This window comes from Papio anubis, chromosome 15 (genome assembly GCF_008728515.1).
Source record: "Papio anubis isolate 15944 chromosome 15, Panubis1.0, whole genome shotgun sequence".
NCBI classification, from domain to species: domain Eukaryota; kingdom Metazoa; phylum Chordata; class Mammalia; order Primates; family Cercopithecidae; genus Papio; species Papio anubis.
The window spans coordinates 19,043,437-19,053,189 of record NC_044990.1 but is presented as its reverse complement, the minus strand read 5'-3'; the positions used below and the strand labels follow the sequence as shown (position 1 = coordinate 19,053,189).

Genomic DNA, 9,753 nt, shown 5'->3' with positions numbered 1-9,753 from the left:
CGGCAGCAGGAAGTAATACTTTTAGAGCTTTAGCCCCAAAACCTCAGAAACTTTTTGATGATGCATTAAATGTCAAGTATATTGTTGAGAGGTGAAAAAAAAAAAAAAAGAAAAAAAACCCAGGTATCAGCCTTTGTTACTGAGATGACAGGAGATAGTAATATTACAGGAAGTCATACTGTCAAAATAATAGAGAGGGTAGTGTCTAAGGGGCCACACCTTATAATAACTGTACTTAGTACAAAGGAGATTTCGTGTGCACCTCCTCATCTGTGCACTCTGAGGTGGAGCCCGGAGAGGAGGTGTAGAGAGAAGAAGGTGGAGTCTGCTCTGCGGGTATCTTTGCTTTGACACACAAAGCAGAGTTTAACTCAAAGACTGCTTTGTCTGGGGACAGACTACTCAGGCTTCAGGCAATTACCATGAAAATTCAAGTTAAAAAAAATGCATAATTGGAGCGAAAGGATTTTTAAATCTGTTTTTTTGCCTACATGATTTGTCTGCTGAGATGATAATTTCCAGATAATTGCAGCATTTTGGAACTGGAAGGGACTCTAAGGGGTCATTTTCCCCCCCAATCTCTCCCCCACCGCCCCCCGCCGCTGATGTGATGAGGGCTTCGCAGCCTGCAGATGGACTTGGTTCAGGTCCTCAGCTAGGTGATGGCTCAGCAAGCCTGGCCCCCAGGCGGCCTGGCCCCATGCCTGCCACTTCCTGCGGCCACACCCTGCCCACCCTCCCATCTCCTTTCCAAATGAGCTAGCTCCCTGGGCACGCCTTCTGTTCTTCAGGGCAAGTTATCTAGCCTAGCCCCTGGCACAGATAAGTGCTGGACACATGTTTGTGGAGAGAATAAACATGAGTTGGGGAGGAACTGGGCCAGGCTCCTCCACATGTTGTATGTGAAGCCTGTAGGTAGAGCTGGTTCACAGCCTGGCTGTTTGAACATGCAGGGACTTAGGCTGCAAGGGGGTGTGGACCGCGTGGTGTATTTGGAAGCAAAGCAACATTCACAGGCTGCAGCGAAAGACATCCCCCTTCTGACTCCACACAGGGGCTATTCTCTCTCTTATTTCTATCTCTAGCCCTGACCCTCCTCCGAGCCCATCTCTCCAGCCGCCTGCCTGGCACCTCCACTAGGATATGCAGCTGGCATCTCACGCTTGACATGGCCAAACAAGTCTTCCTCCATCTTTTGCTGGGTTACAGCATGTATCTACCCTAAATCTAAAGAGTCACTCTTGGTTCTTCTGTTTCCCACTCCTCCAAGCACACTCAATCTACCAGTGAGTCCTATTGGTTTTGCAGTAAAGAATATACCTCAGATTGGGCCACGTGTCACCCCTCTACCTCTACTCCCCTTATTCAAGCCACCACCGTCTCCCAGAGCTCTGGGTCCCAGTGCTCCTCCTGTTCCGGGCAGACCCACGCTTGCTGCCATCCCGGGTCTTTGCACCACTGTGCCCTCTTCCTGCACACGCCTCCGGCCTCTCGGATGGCTGCCTCCTTGGCATCGGCTTGCTCTCAGCTCAGACATGACGCCTTACTTACAGAGGTCCTCCCTGACTCCCATCTGATTAAGTCCCCCTGCTCGCCATTGCTCATCACATTACCGTTTTGGTTTTGTGTTCAAGACACTTATTACTATCAAACACTCTCTTACTTATTGATTTGTCTGCTGTCGCCTCCCCATGCTAAAGGGTTAATCTCCAGGAGGGCAGGGACTGGGTCAGCCTTACGGCAGGAGCTCAGTCGGTGCTGTCTGCAGTGAGCAAGACACTGGCATCTACACAGTTCTCTGCCCTCCCTTCCTCTCTGTCGTTCGCCTGTGTATGCCAAACAGCTGCTGAAAAGCCAGAAGAGGAGCTCGAGGACACTCACACAATCTTTGAAAAGACATGGGTTTTATTTCCTCTCCTTACCGCCGTGGCAGTGCGAGGGGTAGCATTTCTGCCCTGCGCACCTCCATGGAGTCAGCACACCCTCATCCTCACTCCGCTGGTGAGAGGACCCAAAGCTCTGCAGGTCTCAGGAGTGCAGGTGTGTGGGCAGGATCCGTGCCGCGGCTCTTGCTAGCTCTGCTGAGAAGTGTCCCACGAGGACAGTCATTCATTCATCATACGGTGACTAGGAAAGGCTTGCAGCGTGGTTCTCCCATCTGCCTGGGCACTCAATGCTGAGTGGCAGGGCCGTTGTGGCCTGGGCGTGTGGCTTTCTTGCCTGACTGCACGTGTGTCTGCCAGTGGCTCTTGAGCACCTATAGAGATCTTCCTTGTCCAGGCTTCTTGGCAGGACCCAGGGCTGGGGCCGAATGTGCAAATGACAGGCACCAGCTCCGTAAGGAAGCAACAGCTGTCCGCATCTCCATCTGCCTCACCTGACGCTCGCCATCATCTCTGGGTAATCCTGCCTCAATTATGCTGGCTACGGTTGCGGATAAATGTTTCCCATCTCACATGGATTGAGAGCTTGCTGTGTGCCACCGATTATGTGCTTTATGTTCACTTATGGTTTAATCCTTGCAAACAATCCTATAAAGACAGCCTTTGAAATCTCATTTTTAGAGTGCAGGAACGGAATGAAACTCAGAGAAGTTAAGTGGCCCACAGCTAGTAAGTGGCAGTCCAGGATTCAGCTGGAAGTCTTCCAAACCAAAACCCATGCCCGTATTCTCATAGTGCATGACCTGGACCCACAGTGACCATCTGTCCCAAAGTAGCCCAGGATGTGGAAATTTTACCACTAAACTAGAAGAGTCCTAGACAACTTGGGACGGTTGGTGGCTTCACCTGTGCAGGCCAGGAGGTGATCACAGTTGGTCCGGTTGAGTTTAGGCCTAATCTAGGTTTCTGATAAAAGGAAAATATATCCTTTTTCTTCCCCATTTCCTTCTCTGGCCTTTCGCTAGTCAGCTTTTAAGATGCATGTGTTCATCTTTTGTCATTGTTCCTAAATGACACATATTATTAAACACTAATATTTGAAGTTTGGTAGGAGCTGGCCTTTGACTCCAAGCTTGTTTGAGTTGGGACATTACTTTTTGATGATAAGCAGGTGACATGGTTTGGCTCTGTGTCCCCACCCAAATCATGTTAAATTGTAATTCCCACTGTTGGGGGCGGGGCCTCGTGGGAGGTAGGATCTTGGTGGGAGATATCCCCCTTGCTGTTCTTGTGATAGTGAGTGAGTTCTCATGAGATCTGGTATTTTAAAAGCGTGTGGCACTTCCCCCTTCTCTCGCTCCCTCTTGCTGCCATGTGAAGATGTGCCTGCTTCTCCTTTGCCTTTCACCAGGATTGTAAGTTTTCTAAAGCCTCCCCAGCCATGCCTCCTGTACAGCCCGTGGACCTGTGAGTCAATTAAACCTCTTTTCTTTCTAAATTACCCAGTCTCAGGTTGTTCTTTATAACAATGTGAGAAGGGACAAATACAGTAGGAGTTTTGGGTTTCCTTTATATTCACCCTCTTCCATTTTTCAGTCCTGCCTTTGCTGTCCTTCATGAGATACTTTAGCAAGACTCGGTCAACTTGGAAGTGATTCTACACAGGTTGTGCAGATTGTGGGGTCAATGTTCACAGCAGGACAACTTGAGGAGGAGCCTATGGGGAGCCTTGTCTGAGGGTGGACCTGCTGAGGCTGACGGGAAGCCAGTGTCCTCCTTTGCTGAGGATGAGGGACCGACTCCAGGGCTCCTTGATGTCCACTTTGGTGAGTTCACATACAACGTGTGACTCTAGTGACTCCACAACTGCTAAGCCGTTTCACCAACAATGCCCAGGCGGACCATTCTTAGCCATTCCCCGCTACTGTCTCTTGTCTCTGTTTCTCTCTCTTCTCTCACCTCCCACAAAATAGCCTTTGCCATCTTGGTTTCTCCTGAGGCTAATTTCACCGACCTTTTTGCTGGCCAGCGGGAATTAACTTCCGTTAATCAGTTAAAGAGATTATTCAGCTGAAAGGTAAACAGGGGAGGGTATTTCTAGTTAATTAGTGAGAATGAAGTTGAAAAGTTTAAAGGACTCCTTGACTTGTAGTATGTTGTAACTGGGGAGCTGGAATCGGTGTTACTTCTGTAGGTGCTGACACGAAACGACTAGGGGTGAGGCTGAGGTACCTGGATTGTCAGTGGCCCCCACCGCCCTGTGATTCTGATGCACCCCAAAGTCTGAGAACTGTTGCCCTGACCCAATTACTCCCACAGCCCCAGAGCACAGCAGGGATCCTTGTACAGGGCCCTAGTTCCCTTGCAATCTCTTTGCCTTTCAGTTTTAAAACTAGCCATTCATCACTGGTTAGTTAACTGTTAAGCATTTCTACAGGACTGCATTGTTAGGAGCCTCACCTTGGCTTCTCCACAACCACATTCAACATTGGCCTTCTAAACCCGCTCCATTCCTATGTTGTCTATTGCAGGCCTGTGCCCTCACCATGCACCCGGTCCAGTCTGGAAAACTGAGTCACCTTCTCTGTGTCTCCATCCCCTCTGGCTTGGCCCTTAAGCCTCTGCGTCTTCCCCGGGTCGTTCAGGTCTTCCAGGTGATGCCTATATTGTCCGTCTCTACAGACTGGCCTTACAGCATCGTCAGAGCTGCCCTAAGGCCCAGGTGGAGTTGTGGATCCTCTCTCCACTGCGTTCCCGACCCTTGGTGTGTTCAGGGCCTTCCTGCCTCCGCGCCTCCCACCCCGTGCTTTGGCCATAGCGCAGACTCTCCTGACTCTGTAGCTATGCTTCTGCTTTTCCCTCCACCTGTCTGCTCTGGTCATAGAAATTCTACCCCTCACTTAAGAACACCCCCAGAAGTCACCTCTGTGAAGCCTTCTTTGGTTCTTCTAAAATAAGTGAGTTGCTCCATCCTCTGTGTCTGCCAGCACGTTCTCTGCCCCTCTGGACTTCATTCAGGGGGTGCTACTGTTGGTCTCGCAGCCACCCTGGATTGTGACCTCACAGAGGTCAAGGCTGTGCTGACGCCCCCCATGTCTGTGTGTTGACAGCAGACTTACCGGGGACACGCCGTAGAGCTGTGGTGATGGCTGTTGGCCGAATGAATGAATGGCTTCAGTAACTTCACCGCAACACGCAGGAGTCCTTGATCTCCCCTCTTGAAAGGTATTGGGGGTTTCCCTAGACGCTGCCACTTCAAAGCCATACAGAAAAAATTAGAGCTAAAAGAGGCAACATTGTTTATTTCTCAAGAAGATGCTTTGGTGTTCCTTCCTGCACCTGTGAGAGGCCTCCTGTTTGACCTTGACGTTTCCCTGTCAAGCTACACAGCAGTGAAAGGCAGGGCCCCGCAGGGTGTGCCACGGTGCGCGGAGAGGGAGAGGGAGTGGGCGCTGCCCTCCAGACGGTGTCCCCAGTCTGGGAGAAAAGGACACTCGTCCTGACTGGATTGCCCAGACAGGCACCCCTTTCCTCACTTGCCTGCCCAGGAAGGTATGTGTAATTCCTGCGCCCAGAGGGAATGCTTTCTGCTCACTCACAGAGACGCTTTGACTTGTCACTGTGCCTTCTAGAAGTGACCGCATGTTCTTTTTGCTCTCGGCAAGGGGGTGCCCTTGGCTGCTCTCCGGCGTGGGAGTCCTCCCCTTAATCCTTGCTCCTGGAGGTTTGCATTTTCACAATGACCCTTTGTGGCAGGTAGGTCCTTGCCCTCTTCAGACGACCTTGAATAACACTGTCCTCTGCACTTCTGGCCGCCGCGGAAGAGGCATGACTGCTGTGAGTCTGGGGCCTTGGAACCATTTTAGACCAAGGCAGGAAAAGTAAACAGATGGGCGAGGTAGGTGGCTGCCCTTGAATTCTCACTCTCATTACGCACCCACTACTGGTGGCCAGTGGAGTCAGCATTTAGGACTCGGATTTGCCACTGGTCAGGTGATTAAACAATGGAGCTTTACTGAGCAGCTCCCATGGGCTCGTGTGATTCTACCTGTTTTACAGAGGGAGAAACTGAGTTTCAACAAAGAAATTGCACCGAACCCAGAACTAAACAGGACCGAGCTGCCAGCGGGTGCTTTTCTGTGCTGAACCACGAGGCCTTCTTGCTGCCCAGAGCAGAGAAGAAAAGTCTCCTGTGGTCGGTGGAGTTTTTACTTTTTGGACTTTCTCCTCTGTGATTGATCTCCGTCCTCGCCCGGCCACTCCTGCCTGTCCTACAAACACCGAAAACCGCTGTCCTTTTCTCAGCCGTCATTTAGCAGTCGGGAAGCGTGTGTCCTGACGCATGGGGCTGCAGTCAGGGCGGGGGCCCTGACAAACAGGATTCATTCACCAGGCCCTGGCCTGCCAGCTCCCTCACGGGCGTCACATGGGGCCGAATGAAAAGAGCAGGGGGTGCCCGCCAGGGAGGCCCATCCAGGGGCTTTCTTCCCCGCGGCGCCGTTCCCTGGGCCTGCCAAGTCCCACGAGCCAGCACACTGGAGAAGCGTTTTCAAAGCGAGGCCTTTGCCCTCCTTGACAGGCTCCTCAAAGCCTGCCTCGCCGTGCCTGGGAGATCCTGTGAAAGGCGCTTTTTGTTCACCCTCCTCACTGGGGACATCTTCGGGGAGCCACTGTTTGAGAAGCACAGTGTGAGCTGGAGGACACTTGAGGCAGGGCCACTTGGGTGGGCAGCGGGAGGAGCAGAGCCCGGGCAGCAGGGCAGGCAGGGAAGGCACTGGAAAACATGGAGATTGCTCCTGGGAAGAGAATATTTCAGAACTGAGAAACACGGCCCGAGAGTTTCTATGAGAAGTTGGAGGCAAAGAGCGCTTAACCTTCATTTTTATTTTTATTTTTATTTTTTTAGTTGCACGGCTGTGTTTGGTGTACAAATAACACCTGGGGTCTGTGGTAATGGGATAGAGAGAAAGAGAAACGGTCTTGGAATTTAGTGGCCTCAAGACATAGTTTAAAAATTCATTTCCGGACCTCAACCTTTGACAGAAAGGTGGGTTTGTTGTCTGCTGTGAAATAAAGGCCATCTGAGGCTTGTGGGAGCATGATGAGCGCTAGAGTCCAGCTTAGAAATCACGGTGATGGCCCAGAAAACTCGGCCAGCCACAGATACCATTGCTGCTTCTAGAAGCCCAGGACACTGGCACTATGAGGCAACACCGGAGGTTCATCCCGCCCCTGGTCTCTGGCAAACATGTTAAATTGAAATCTTTTAATAGTCAGCGTGAGAGCACTCGAATTCAATTATATTCATCTCTGAAGATGTCCTGATATCGCCTACTTGTTTATCAAAATTAATCATAAAATATTGAACTAGTCGAGGGTTTGTATGTTTTGTATAAAGGCTAAAAAATGAATTCCATTTGGATCCAGTGAAAAGTGAATTAACAAATTATTCCCTCAGTAGGACAAGAATGTCGAAGAAAAAAAACGGAATGATTTTTCTTTTGAACAATTCTTAGTAAGCCAATACAAACAAAAAAATCAACAAATGAAAGCAAACCAAACAACCAAACACCTCTCCAGTACTGTGTTGAGACCAGTTTGTACAAAGTTTGTACTGGTTTTATGACCTAACTTTTTCCCCCACTGTTTAAATGGATTTGGACATTATCTTTCAAATATGCCATTTCCAAGGAAGGTCTGAGTGGGTTTGCTTTTGCAGTGGATTTACAAAGCGAGCTATCGAACTGGCTCACACGCCAAACAGAGGCCCCTGGAAAGACAATATCCCTTCCTTCCTGAGGCAGATATTTCAGGATTGGGGAAGCAGAGTTTCCTGTGTTCTCACAAGGGGCTCAGATAAAGAAACCCAGGGCAGTTTCAGAAAGAATTCAGCCTGCCACAAGCACGAGGCCGTTGTTTTTGTGCGCAGGGCCCCATTTCACAATGAGAGGCCTGCCTGGCCAGAGTGACCGTGGGGACAGGACGTGACGTGGCCAGGGCTTTGGAGCTGGAAGAGTCCTCTCAAAGTGTGATGCTGAGAAGCAGTGATGCAGAGGACTCCCTGAGAAGGTCAGCGCTTCTCGCCCTCATCCCACCTCTTGTGCCAACCCACCCACCATCCCCAACTTTGATTATCCGCACATGTGTGTCTTACTGCTCCTCTTCCGTACCATGAGAGCATCCGAAATCTTGGTGCCCTCTGCGAACGTTTATTTAGTTTCTATTATGTTTTCGCCTTGTTTCTATGATCAACAAAAGGCAAAACAGAGAAGTAGGTATTAGCCGTCAATGTATTTCCCCATCTGTCATCCAATTTCCTTTTTCGTGTTTTCTCCACCCCCAGCCTGTTTACTGTCCTGCATCCTGTAGGAGCCTCTACTGCAATAAATGAAAGTAATCTGCCAGCCTGGGCCACATGTGAAACCCCATCTCTACTAAAAATACAAAAAATTAGCAGGGCATGGTGGCAGCTACTCAGGAGGCTGAGGTGGGGGAATCCCTTGAACCCGGGAGGGAGGCGGAGGCTGCAGTGAACTGAGATGGCACCGCTGCACTCCAGCCTGGGCAACAGAGTGAGACTCTATCTCAAAAAAAAAAAAAAAAAGAAAGTAACTTGAGCATTTAATTCATGCAGAGATATTGGTGTCCGATAACTTTAGCCTCTTTCAGAGTTTTATTGCATTTAAAAGAAGTCCATGAAAGAAAAAAAACTTTACCAAATGTAAAAATAATAGCAATAATGATAATAATACAGCCATAAGGAAGAAAAAATCCAATAACATAATAACAAGTGTCTGTTCATTGGGAGGAAGGCGTAGGTGGAAAGGAAATGGGAGGAAATAGAAGATCATTAATTTTCTCACCTTTTGTATTTGGGAGATAATAGATACTATTTGATTTCTGATTAATTGATTGATAGTAGAAAATTAAGCATCTTATTTAAAATCGAGGAGGTAACCACTGTTAGGACTAAAATTCAGATTACACAGAAAACAAAGGAAACATAAAAAAAGAAAGAAATTATTTAAGATGATGGAATTGTGACAAATGTATTGTAATAATAAATATAATGAGATCAACTCATTTATTAAAATAAATAAACTCACAAAATGGGTTAAAAAAATCTAAATACAACGTTGTACTGTCTTAAAAAGAGTAACCAAAGCCAAGTGACTCAGAATTGGAGATAGTGCTTCAACTCCCAGAAATATCCCTCAATGGTGGAATTCCAGGCACTGTGGCATTTGGGAGGGGTAGATATTTTTGGACTACGCTTTCCTAGCCTCTAAAATCAGACCATATGGTTGCCAGCTCTTAAGACCAGCCCTGTGTGCCTCAGTGTTTGTTCTAGATTGCTGAGCTTCCAAAGGGCAGGGGCTGTGCCTGCTTTGTTTAATTCCAGGCATTTCAGAGAAGTTCCATGTGCAGACACGCTTTTTGGTGTGGAAGACTTAGAGAAGGGCAGGATTAGGGACAGCTGTGCTTCCTAGTCCATTAGGTAGAGTGTCTCTGGTAGAGAAGCCTCTCAGGAAGTTATGGTGGCTACTCAGGGCCTCGAGTGTGCTGTTTGATGTCTCCAAGCATTTGCATTCAACAGATCAGCATTTGATTTATCAGGGGTCGCCTCTGTGTTATGGTTTCTGAGAGGCAGAATCAAACAGACCTGGGTTAGAATACCAGCTCTTCCACTTCCCAGCTGTATGACCTTGGGAGAATTACTCTGTGGCCCTCAGTCCATTCATCTGTACTATGCTTCATTCATTCATAATTCAATAATTACTCATTGAAAGCGTACTGTGTGGTGGTCTCTATTCTGGATTCTGGTTATTCAAAATCTCTGCTTTCAAGGAGCTTATATTCTAATGGACTA

The 9,753-nt window shown here is 48.6% G+C and overlaps 1 long non-coding RNA gene across 1 annotated transcript; it reads left to right on the top strand.

Annotated features, from left to right (window-relative positions):
- Window positions 1–3,944: 3,944 nt before the first annotated feature.
- Window positions 3,945–8,287, top strand: LOC116270564. Its single transcript, XR_004178670.1, has 2 exons — window positions 3,945–5,108; window positions 5,640–8,287. It is a non-coding gene; the product is annotated as an uncharacterized LOC116270564 (long non-coding RNA).
- The last annotated feature ends 1,466 nt before the right edge of the window (window positions 8,288–9,753 follow it).